The sequence below is a fragment of the Podarcis pityusensis genome, assembly GCF_964106645.2.
Source record: "Podarcis pityusensis genome assembly, chromosome: 2".
NCBI classification, from domain to species: Eukaryota; Metazoa; Chordata; class Lepidosauria; order Squamata; family Lacertidae; genus Podarcis; species Podarcis pityusensis.
The window spans coordinates 109547812-109558439 of record NC_138029.1 but is presented as its reverse complement, the minus strand read 5'-3'; the positions used below and the strand labels follow the sequence as shown (position 1 = coordinate 109558439).

Genomic DNA, 10628 nt, shown 5'->3' with positions numbered 1-10628 from the left:
ACATGGAATATTATTCTGTAAGCCTGCTCTTTTAAGTTGCCCCCACTCGGGTCTTTTGAATATGCCTCTACCTCTGAGTCCACATCTTCAGTTGTTGTCAGTCAGGTGGGTATCTTCCAGATGTGGCTTTGCAACGCTTCAAATTGACCTCCGTCGCCCTTAGTAATGTTATCACGTATCACATAATCAGATGTGTTTGGCTACGTAACACAATAGAAGGGTCATGCTCACCAGTTGGTTGGGATCATCCATGTGACTCATCTAGGAAGCGTCACCCTCGTTCTTGCTTGCCTCACTTGATCGCAGCAATGTCATCAGATACCTAATTTGTACCTGCTAAGTGATGACATCCTGTTTTTGCTTTGACCATGATTGGCTACTCTATAGACCCATGTGGCCAATCCAGGGTGGAGAAAGCATAAGAAAACTCTCTCTGAGAGATTATCAAGCCACTACTGTGGCTGTAGAGGCTGATACGGGAGAGACATGTTTGGTTGTTGTTTTTTTTAATATTTTTTATTAGTTTTAGCTTACAAAATTTTAAAGACATACCACACAAATTATTACACACATATTCTTACTTGGACTCCCTTCAGCTCCTCTGATAATCCTCCGTCGTGTTCACATCTCTTGCAATTCTTGACTTAATATTGCCTTTACATTTCTTAACAGATCATCTCTCCCTTTCCATTTTTACAATATTTCTTAAATTACTCCTCACAGAACTTCTTGTAAACCTACAAACATAGTTTGATCATCACAAATACTTTTCAGATATTCTGTAAATTTAGTCCAGTCTTCGGTGAATCTCTGGTCCCGCTGGTTTCGGATCATTCCTGTTAGCTTATCCAATTCTGTGTAGTCCATTAGTTTCATCCTCCATTCTTCCAACGTTGGTAATTCTTCTTGCTTCCATTTTTGGGCCAGTAATATTCTTGCTGCAGTTACCGCATATAAGAAAATTTTACAATCTTTTCTATTTGGGAGAGACATGTTTTGTTGCAGCTAGGGCAGATGAAGGTGTCCGGTTGTGCTGCAGCAGGTGCTCCATGGCACATTTTCTTTCTGCAGTCCTTCCTCCTCTGGTCACTGCTGTTATGCATCAGATCACATGAAAACAAGCACTTTTGGGCTTGCATATTTCTCTGCTGCTGACTTCCTACCTTCAATTTCTGCCAGCCTTGCCAGAGATAATTCAGATGTGGCTGTTGCAACATGAGGGCACTGGGGCCATGCCTAAGGAAAGCAGGCGATATCGCTCCCATTTATTGATAACCAGTCGTGAAACCTGCAACACCAGATCCTATAAAACAGCCCTCCCCAGCCCCAGCAAGCAACCAGAGCAGGAAGAGCAGGACTCCTGTACCTTTAATAGTTGCACTAATTTATGGTAGGTGTAGCTTTAAACTCTCGTCCATGTAAGCTGTCAAAAATTAGCCATCTAAATGCCTAAACAACACCCTTGGGTCCTGTGCATGTGTTTGCTCTACAAATGGCATTGGCACACCACAACATTTATTGCACCATGGGGTGTGTTTCGCCATGCCCATTTACTGGGTGACATTGTCCAGCTCAGCATCGACAGAAAGGTTGCTGGCTATGGTGGAAGCCAGGTAGACAGAACCAGCTACCACTTCAGATGTCCCAGGATGTTGTTGGTCTTCGTTAGGCTGATGGTGAGGCCAAACGCCCTGCAGGCTCGGGCGAAACGGTCCATTAGTCTTGGCAGAGCTTCCTCAGAGTGTGCTGTCATCTGCAAACAACACCTCTCAGATAAGGACCCGCCGTACTGTCAAAGTCACATTTTACAGATAAAACGAAGAACTCTGGAGTACCGACACATTCTCTTATTGTGCATGATGCTGAGGCTATCTTAAGATTCACTTTAAAGCTGAAATGAAAAATGTAGAGAGAGAAAGAAAGAAAAATTAAATTCACAAAGCTTTTTTTTTTTTTTAAAGGAACCTGCAGGCACCTCCTCTTGTGGCATGTTTAAAAAGTTAACCTATTAAAAGAAAACAGTCAACTTCTTGTGAAGGTTTTGAAGAAATGTGGATCAGTTTGTTTTATTTGGGAACCTGTTATGTACTGAATTGAATAGGATCCAAATTGCAGCAGTCTGATTGGTCCTAGAACAATAGAATCCAGAATGCAGCAGTCTGATTGGTCCGCTGGAGCCACCCAATCCAACTCCAGGTGGAAGTGAATCCGCAGCCTGATTGGCCTACAGGAGAATCCCGGAACTGACCAATCACGTGGGGCCCATTGTGTAAATAATGTATATAAAGCAGACATTTCGGGGGAATTTCGATTCCTCACTACTATGAGCTGAATAAAGAGCTTGAAATCCACACTCGACTCTGAGTATACTTCAGAATCCCTGTGTGCTCTTTTAATTATTTTAAGTTTACAAAACTCAAGAGCATGCTCAGAGTCTCTCAGCAGTTAAGGCTTAACTGATCTGGAACAAGTTGATCCTGTGTATGCACTCTGCCATAATTACATGTCTCGGACCAAGCTCTATATAAGCCAACTTTTGCAAAAATAATAATAATAATCCCCACAACAGCAAGCTGGGAATGGACTTCAACTCAGTGGATATGCATGCAGATGGTACTAGGTACAATTGCCACTGGCATGTCCAGCTTGAGCTGGGAATGCCCACCCCCCGCCCGAAATCTTGGTGAGCCCTGCCAGTCAGTGTAGACAATATTGATTTAAATGGACCCAAAGTCAAACAGCTTCCTATGCTCCACAAGGTGGTCCACTGGAAATCAGAGCATGGTTTATTGGTGGGCTGCCTTCTGCTCACTGCTGTGTTATGCTCAGTGCATTATTTGCCCAAGTTTTCCTTGGGAAACACAAAAGGAGATTCCCTAGATTACTCAATAACCTGTGATTGCCTTATCACCTTCCGTCTGAGGTGGTGAGAAAAGGCCATGATCCATGGTGCTGTGTCACATGATAAACTGCATAGTTTCGTTCCATTTGTGGTTTCCCAGTATGCAAGTATGTTGTCTGGCATCTTGACAATCTTCTTTCATCATTTAGATTTCTTTAAAAATAACAAACAGTTGTCAGGGAAGGCTTGAAAATGTTTGGGTTGCATCTTGGCAGAGGAAGCTCAGGAAACAAGTGCAAAAGGGGTTGTGCAACGTTCACTGTTTTGGGCAGTGGGAAGGGGGGAACTCCAAGGATTTGTGCCGCTCTATGCTGCTGTTCTTAAAAAGCAGAGACATCACCTTTCCAACAAAGGTCCGTATAGTCAAAGCTATGGTTTTCCCAGTAGTGATGTATAGAAGTGAGAGCTGGACCATAAAGAAGGCTGATCACCGATGAATTGATGCTTTTGAATTATGGTGCTGGAGACGACTCTTGAGAGTCCCATGGACTGCAAGAAGATCAAACCCCATGGACCAGACTCTTCGTGACCCCATGGACCAGAGCACGCCAGGCACTCCTGTCTTCCACTGCCTCCCGTAGTTTGGTCAGACTCATGCTGGTAGCTTCGAGAACACTGTCCAACCATCTCGTCCTCTGTCGCCCCCTTCTCCTTGTGCCCTCCATCTTTCCCAACATCAGGGTCTTTTCCAGGGAGTCTTCTCTTCTCATGAGGTGGCCAAAGTATTGGAGCCTCAGCTTCACAATCTGTCCTTCCAGTGAGCACTCAGGGCTGATTTCCTTAAGAATGGATACGTTTGATCTTCTTGCAGTTCATCGGACTCTCAAGAGTCTCCTCCAGCATCATAAGTTGCCCCTATTCCAAACTTGGTTCAGAGGCTCCTACTGCCAGCTGAGAGAGCTGGTGAGCATGGACCAAGCTGGGCCCTAGGCCACATGTCTCAGTCTCTCCTTGTCCCATCCCACTCCCAAAATGCTTCTTTTGGGGGGGATTTATGCTGGTGTAAATCATGCTGACGTAAGATTTTCTGGCAAAATGCTGAGCTGGGGTGATGGACTTACACCAGCATAGCAGACCTTTCAAGTGTCCTTATTTCCCAGGGACAGTCCTGAATTTACAGAAGCTGTCCCAGTTTCTGATTTGATCCCAGAATGTCCTGCTTTTCCTTAATGGTAAAGGTAAAGGGACCTCTGACCATTGGGTCCAGTCGTGGCCGACTCTGGGGTTGCGTCGCTCATCTCGCTTTACTGGCTGAGGGAGCCGGCGTACAGCTTCCGGGTCATGTGGCCAGCATGACTAAGCCGCTTCTGGGGAACCAGAGCAGCGCACGGAAATGCTGTTTACCTTCCTGCCGGAGCGGTACCTATTTATCTACTTGCACTTTGACGTGCTTTCAAACTGCTAGGTTGGCAGGAGCAGGGACCGAGCAATGGGAGCTCACCCCGACCTTCTGATCGGCAAGTCCTAGGCTCTGTGGTTTAACCCACAGCCCCACCCGCTTTTCCTTAGGACATCCCTATTTTCATCGGAGAAATGTTGAAGGGTTTTATGTACTGAGCTAGGATCCTAGAACAATAGGCAGGTAGAATCCTAGAATGCAGCAACCAGATTGGCCTGCAGGAGCAGCCCAATCAGGCCCCAGGAGGAAGTTAATCAGCCTATTGGGTCAGGAGGATCCTAGAATGCAACAACAGTCCAATCAGGCTCCAGGAGGGAAGTAGAGTCAGCCAATCAAACGGGACCCATTGTGTAAATAATGTATATAGAGCCTGAGGTTTGGGGGGGGGGGGTGGCGGCGAAGGGATTCAGTTTGCTCAGCACATAACAAAGGGTATGGCATAGGTCCTGCAGTTAGGATTGCTCTGTTATAATATCTGAATGGTTATGGGTTATTCCCCCATCCCTGATTTACATGGATTGCAGAGCAATTGTACATGTGAAAACCAGCTCCTGGAAGGGCTTCTCTGAAAGACGAACATCTCCTTGCATGGAGATGCAGCGATAGGGAAAAGATGTCAGATGGCTATTGGTGTCACACCAGCAACTAAGAACCCAGGAATCCTGCTGGATATTCAAAAACACCTGAGGCAAGCCACACAACCTCAGAGGACTCATTTGATAGGAAGATTTTTATAAAATGAGCCACCATCTAACTGATTGCACCTCTCACAAGGCTCTGAGTCGCAAACCTCAACTGACTTTTAACAAGCTCTAGCAAACCTCTGGGAGATCAGGAGGCACCGTTGCCAGTCGCTGGGGGGAATTAACATCATCAATTATCTTGCTAATTGCTCCCCCACAATGCAGGTGCCCTTTTTCCCAAGGCACTGGCCCTCTTACCTCATCTTATCAGAAATCAAAGAGGCACAGGTAAGCCGTGATCATGGGAGGGAGAATTCTTGCATCTCTGGTTGTGTTGTGATTATGCAACGGGGACGTCCCAGAAAGCCTGACATTTCTGGTCTTACCGGAATGTCGCAGCTGAAACACCAGGCCTTACATAAGGGCCTGTGAGAGTGCGTCACCTGTTCCACAAAAGACCAATGTTGAGAGGAAAGTGAGTCAGGGCAGCTGACAGAAAGGGGAGCCAGGAACCAAGGGGACAGAGCACTCGGGGTGGCAGAGCTAAATAATAAAAACGAAACATGCGCCATTGTTCATAAAGCTCTTCCTGTCTGGGTGTCCGCCACCTGCCCAGATTTTAACTTGTCTGAATTAATTTTAAGATGTTTTTTAATTAATTGATGTCTGTTTTTATGCATATTGTGTTGCTTTTATGATGTTAGCCGCTCTGAGCCCGGCCTCAGCTGGGGAGGGCGGGCTACAAATAAAATTTTATTAGTAGTAGTAGTAGTAATAGTATAATAAATTTTATTTATACACCGCCCTCCCCAGCCAAGACCGGGCTCAGGGCGGCTAACAACCAATAATAAAACAAGTTGATTGAAATACAACTTAAAAACAAGATTAAAATACAACATTAAAACATTAAAATGCAGCCTCATCACAGGAGGAGAAAGGAAAAAGAAAAAAAGAGGGGGAGGGAGTCAAATTGACTCCAAGCCAAAGGCCAGGCGGAACAACTCTGTGTTACAGACCCTGCGGAAAGAAATCAGATCCCGCAGGGCCCTGGTCTCATGAGACAGAGCCAGTGTTGAAAAGGCCCTGGCTCTGGTTGAGGCTAATTTAACTTCCTTAGGGCTTGGGACCTCTTGGGTGTTGCTATTTATGGACCTTAAGGTCCTCCGTGGGGCATACCGGGAGAGGCGGTCCTGTAGGTATGAGGGTCCTATTGTTGTTGTTGTTGTTGTTTCCTGTTGTTGTTGTTGTTGTTGTTGTTGTTGTTGTTTATTGGTGGACCCAGTGGGCAGCCAGAACTGCCCAGGAAGAGGCTGCAAGCTGCAGTCAACATCCTCAGTTATTTGTATGTTGCCTTTCCACTGGAAACCAATCTCAAGGCGGCTCCCAGCACTACAAACTCTACCTAATTCACCAGCCCCTCTTTACTCTGACACTTGAGATGTACATCTTTTAGGAGCCACCCTATACTTGTGGCTGCAATTTGTTGAAGCTGATTTACATGTTGTCTTCTAAATTGTCGCCGCATGCCCTGGGACCTTAGGGCAAAGGGCGTGTAGGAAATTAATCACAACAACAACAGTGACAAGACAAGTCGAAAAGGGAAAAAGCCGTAAAAAACAGGCTAGTGGAAACTTCTCGTATTAATAAATATGCAGTAAAATCGGGCAGTCCACCGATCATCCTCTGGAAAGCCTAATGATAAAAATACATAATTCAGAGAGCAGCAAAAAAATAAATACAGTAAAGTAAAAATGCGTCCCTAAAACTTAATATTGACCCCAGGAAAAAGCCCCTAAAGTACATAACCCCATGATGGTACCCTGAATGGTAGCAATATTTGTTGGTGGAGTCAGTCGAGGCCACACCCTCCCAGTCCCAGGCCACAAAAGCAGGGAGCAGGTCACAGCAAAAAAAGGTGTCTGGCACCTTTGTCAGGATCTGAGCACAAAAGCATTTTCCCCTCCTGTGGTTTCCAGCAATTGGAATCGGAAACATTACATTTAGGGATGTATTTTTATGTTTGATCTTTTATTGTGTTTTTAATATCCTGTTGGAAGCTGCCCAGAGTGGCTGGAGAGGCCCGGCCAGATGGGTGGGGTATAAGTAATAAATTATTATTATTATTATTATTATTATTATTATTATTATTATTATTATTTTACCGTCTTTAGCTTTGGAGGCAGAGCATAGCCATAATGACCAGTAGCCATTCATAGCTCCCTCATCCATGAATTTGCCTTAGTTTTTAGAAAGCCATCTCGGTTGGTGACCATTGCTGCGTCCTGTGGAAGTGAGTTCCATAGTTTAACTGTGCGACAAAGTACTTCCTTTTCTTTCTACAGAAGCTTCTAACATTCAGCTTCATGGGATGTGCGAGAGTTCAAGCGTTAGGAGAGAGGGAGAAGAAATTTTCTCTCACCTCTTTTTCTATGCCTGCATACTTTTATGAACGTCCATCTTGTGTCACCTTTTACTCACCGCTTTTCTCCACACTAAAAAGCCCAAAACATTGGCCTTGCCATTGCCACTCTCATCACGGTTGCTACCATTTAAAGAAGTGCATAGGAACATAGGAACCTGCCTATACAGTGGTACCTCGGGTTACAGACGCTTCAGGTTACAGATGCTTCAGGTTACAGACTCTGCTAACCCAGAAATAGTACCTCAGGTTAAGAACTTTACCTCAGGATGAGAACAGAAATCGTGTGGCGGCAGCAGGAGGAACCATTAGCTAAAGTGGTACCTCAGGTTAAGAACAGTTTCAGGTTAAGAATGGACCTCCAGAACTAATTAAGTACTTAACCCGAGGTACCACTGTACTGAGTCAGGTCATTGGTCCATCTAGCTCAGTACAGTGGTGCCTCGCAAGACGAAATTAATCCGTTCCGCGAGTCTCTTCGTCTTGCAGTTTTTTCGTCTTGCGAAGCACGGCTATTAGCGGCTTAGCGGCTATTAGCGGCTTAGCAGCTATTAAGGGCTTAGCGGTTTAGCGGCTTAGCGGCTATTAACGGCTTAGCGGCTTTAAGAAAAAGGGAACAAACTCGCAAGAACTCGCAAGACGTTTCATCTTGCGAAGCAAGCCCATAGGGAAATTCGTCTTGCGGAACGACTCAAAAAACGGCATTCGTCTTGCGGGGCACCACTGTATTGTCTACACTGATTGGCAGCAGCTCTCCAGGATTATCAGACAGGGAGCCTCTCCCAAGCCTACCTGGAGATGCTGGGTATTGAACCTGGGGCCTTCGGCTTGCAAGGCAGACGCTCTACCACTGAGCTAACCCCAACCGTTTCCTGTTCTGTAGGATGCAGTGGGATTTACTTCTGAGGAAAGCATGCCTTGATAGAATTGGGTAGCTGCATATAGCAGCAGCAACATTTTCCACTCCTGCCCTCTTAGTCCTTACCCCATCCAATTTACAGTGGTACCTCGGGTTAAGAACTTAATTCATTCTGAAGGTCTGTTCTTAACCTGAAACTGTTCTTAACCTGAGGTACCACTTTAGCTAATGGGGCCTCCCGCTGCCGCTGCACTGCCGCCGTGCGATTTCTGTTCTCATCCTGAAGCAAAGTTCTTAACCCGAGTTACTATTTCTGGGTTGGCGGAGTCTGTAACCTGAAGCGTCTGTAACCCAAGGTACCACTGTATTTTGCATTGCTATTTTAAAGATACTGCAGTATTGCGCTGTCTCCTCCAGAATCTCCAGTGCTCCAGGGCAGTGCAGTCTTCCTAGCACTATTTGAGCTACAATACATCCTCTTCTGTAAATTGGCATTTCCATTTCCTCCCCCCACCCCAATCTTTCAATAAAGTTGTCAACAATTAAAATTCTGGGCTGGTCATTTCAGAGCCTCAGTGTCTCCGCCTATAAAATGGGCAATAAAACTATCGCCCGAGCATGCCAGGAAAGTTAATTAGCTGATGTGCAGACGGACGGAGACAGAAATAGCTGTGAGTTATTATTATGGTTGCTGCCTCTGAAGTGAGCTCAAGGGATAGCAAGGGTACTGATCCCTTTCGTGGCATTCCACAGACGTGATACACGAGGGAAGCATTTCCGTCCTGGAAGGAACTAAACAACTTAAGAGGAAGTTCGAAAGCTGCAAATCGGGTTCCTTTGAAAACAATGATCCATGCAAGGTGCATCATCAGAGACATAGAAATGACAACATTCTTATGCTTATTATTGATGGTTGTGAAGCTTAGTGAAAGCCAGGGCATTCCAAAGATCTGCACTCAGACAAACGCAACCCCTTTCCGTATTGCACATCAGAAGAGCCCTGCTGGGAACCTGAGGGTCATCTAGTCCAACCCCCTGCAATGCAGGGATCTTTTGCTCAATGTGGCTCTACCGAGATGGAGCATGTGAATCCCAAACTGCAGTCTGCAGAACTCAAAGAGCGATATTAAGACTCAAGTAATTATAATAAGTGGTAGTAGTCATGTAACTGAATTGCAGATGGGGAAATGCAGGTCTCTGTCCCAAGGACAATACAATTTATATATCACCAATAAGGTGGGATGGTGGGGTGGGTGATGACTAGCTGATGACTTAATGCACAAATTTGAGGTGGGATATAATACTTGTATTATCATTTATTCTTCCCTTCCCTTTCATAGAAATACAGTGGTACCTCGGGTTAAGTACTTAATTCGTTCCGGAGATCCATACCTAACCTGAAACTGTTCTTAACCTGAAGCACCACTTTAGCTAATGGGGCCTCCTGCTGCTGCCGCGCCGCCGGAGCACGATTTCTGTTCTCATCCTGAAGCAAAGTTCTTAACCTGAAGCACTATTTCTGGGTTAGCAGAGGCTGTAACCTGAAGCGTATGTAACCTGAAGTGTATGTAACCTGAGGTACCACTGTAGCTTCAATTGCTAAATCTTGTCACTTTCACTGTGTATTGTCTGTACTGGGTTTGAAACTGTTCTGACATGTGACATTGTTTTTAATGATTTGCACAGATGGAGTGGTTTTTACTTGTTTATACTGCATATATGGAATGGTTTAAATCATTTACACACATTGAATTTTTTTTTATATGGGATTGCTTTAAAAGGTGGAATTGTTTGTGCATTTATGGGATTGTTTTCATTTTCTTTATTGTTGGTGTTTCTGCGGGGAAATCGCTTTGAGATATTTTATGGGAAGTGAAATCAAATAAGTTTGTTTTTTTTATTATAAAAAATCATCCTTCTCTCTCTTATGAAGAAGAGAGAATTTGCCATCTCCTTTCATTATATTTCAAATATCTTAGGTTCCACCTTGTTTTTGTAATGTTAAGTTGTTTTAAACAGTGTTTTTAATATTGTGTATTATTGTGTTTTAATGTTCATGTTGTGTTATAACCCACCCTGAGACCTAGGGCAGGGTAATAACTTGTAATAACAATAAATATAATAATAGCCTCTGACATTGCAGCACTCCTTTCTCTGCACTTCCTGTTTCTTCTCTCCAAACTCTCTTTTCTGCTTTGAATTCTTTCTTTCCCTGTGTTTATATACCACCATTTAACAGCATCAGCAGCTATTGATGCTATTTTAAAATGGAACATTCTCTTCATGCATCTCGTGTGGCACACCTGGTTTAGCCCATGAGCTATTTTTGTTTGATGAAATGCACCTCGCCTTTGTGAGTGAGAGCT

The 10628-nt window shown here is 44.5% G+C and overlaps 1 long non-coding RNA gene across 1 annotated transcript; it reads right to left on the bottom strand.

Annotated features, from left to right (window-relative positions):
* Positions 1-1350: 1350 nt before the first annotated feature.
* Positions 1351-5665, bottom strand: LOC308470270. The gene is made up of 2 exons (XR_013982323.1): positions 5243-5665; positions 1351-1891 (listed from the first exon to the last, which is right to left on the bottom strand). It is a non-coding gene; the product is annotated as an uncharacterized lncRNA (long non-coding RNA).
* Between the last annotated feature and the right edge of the window lie 4963 nt (positions 5666-10628).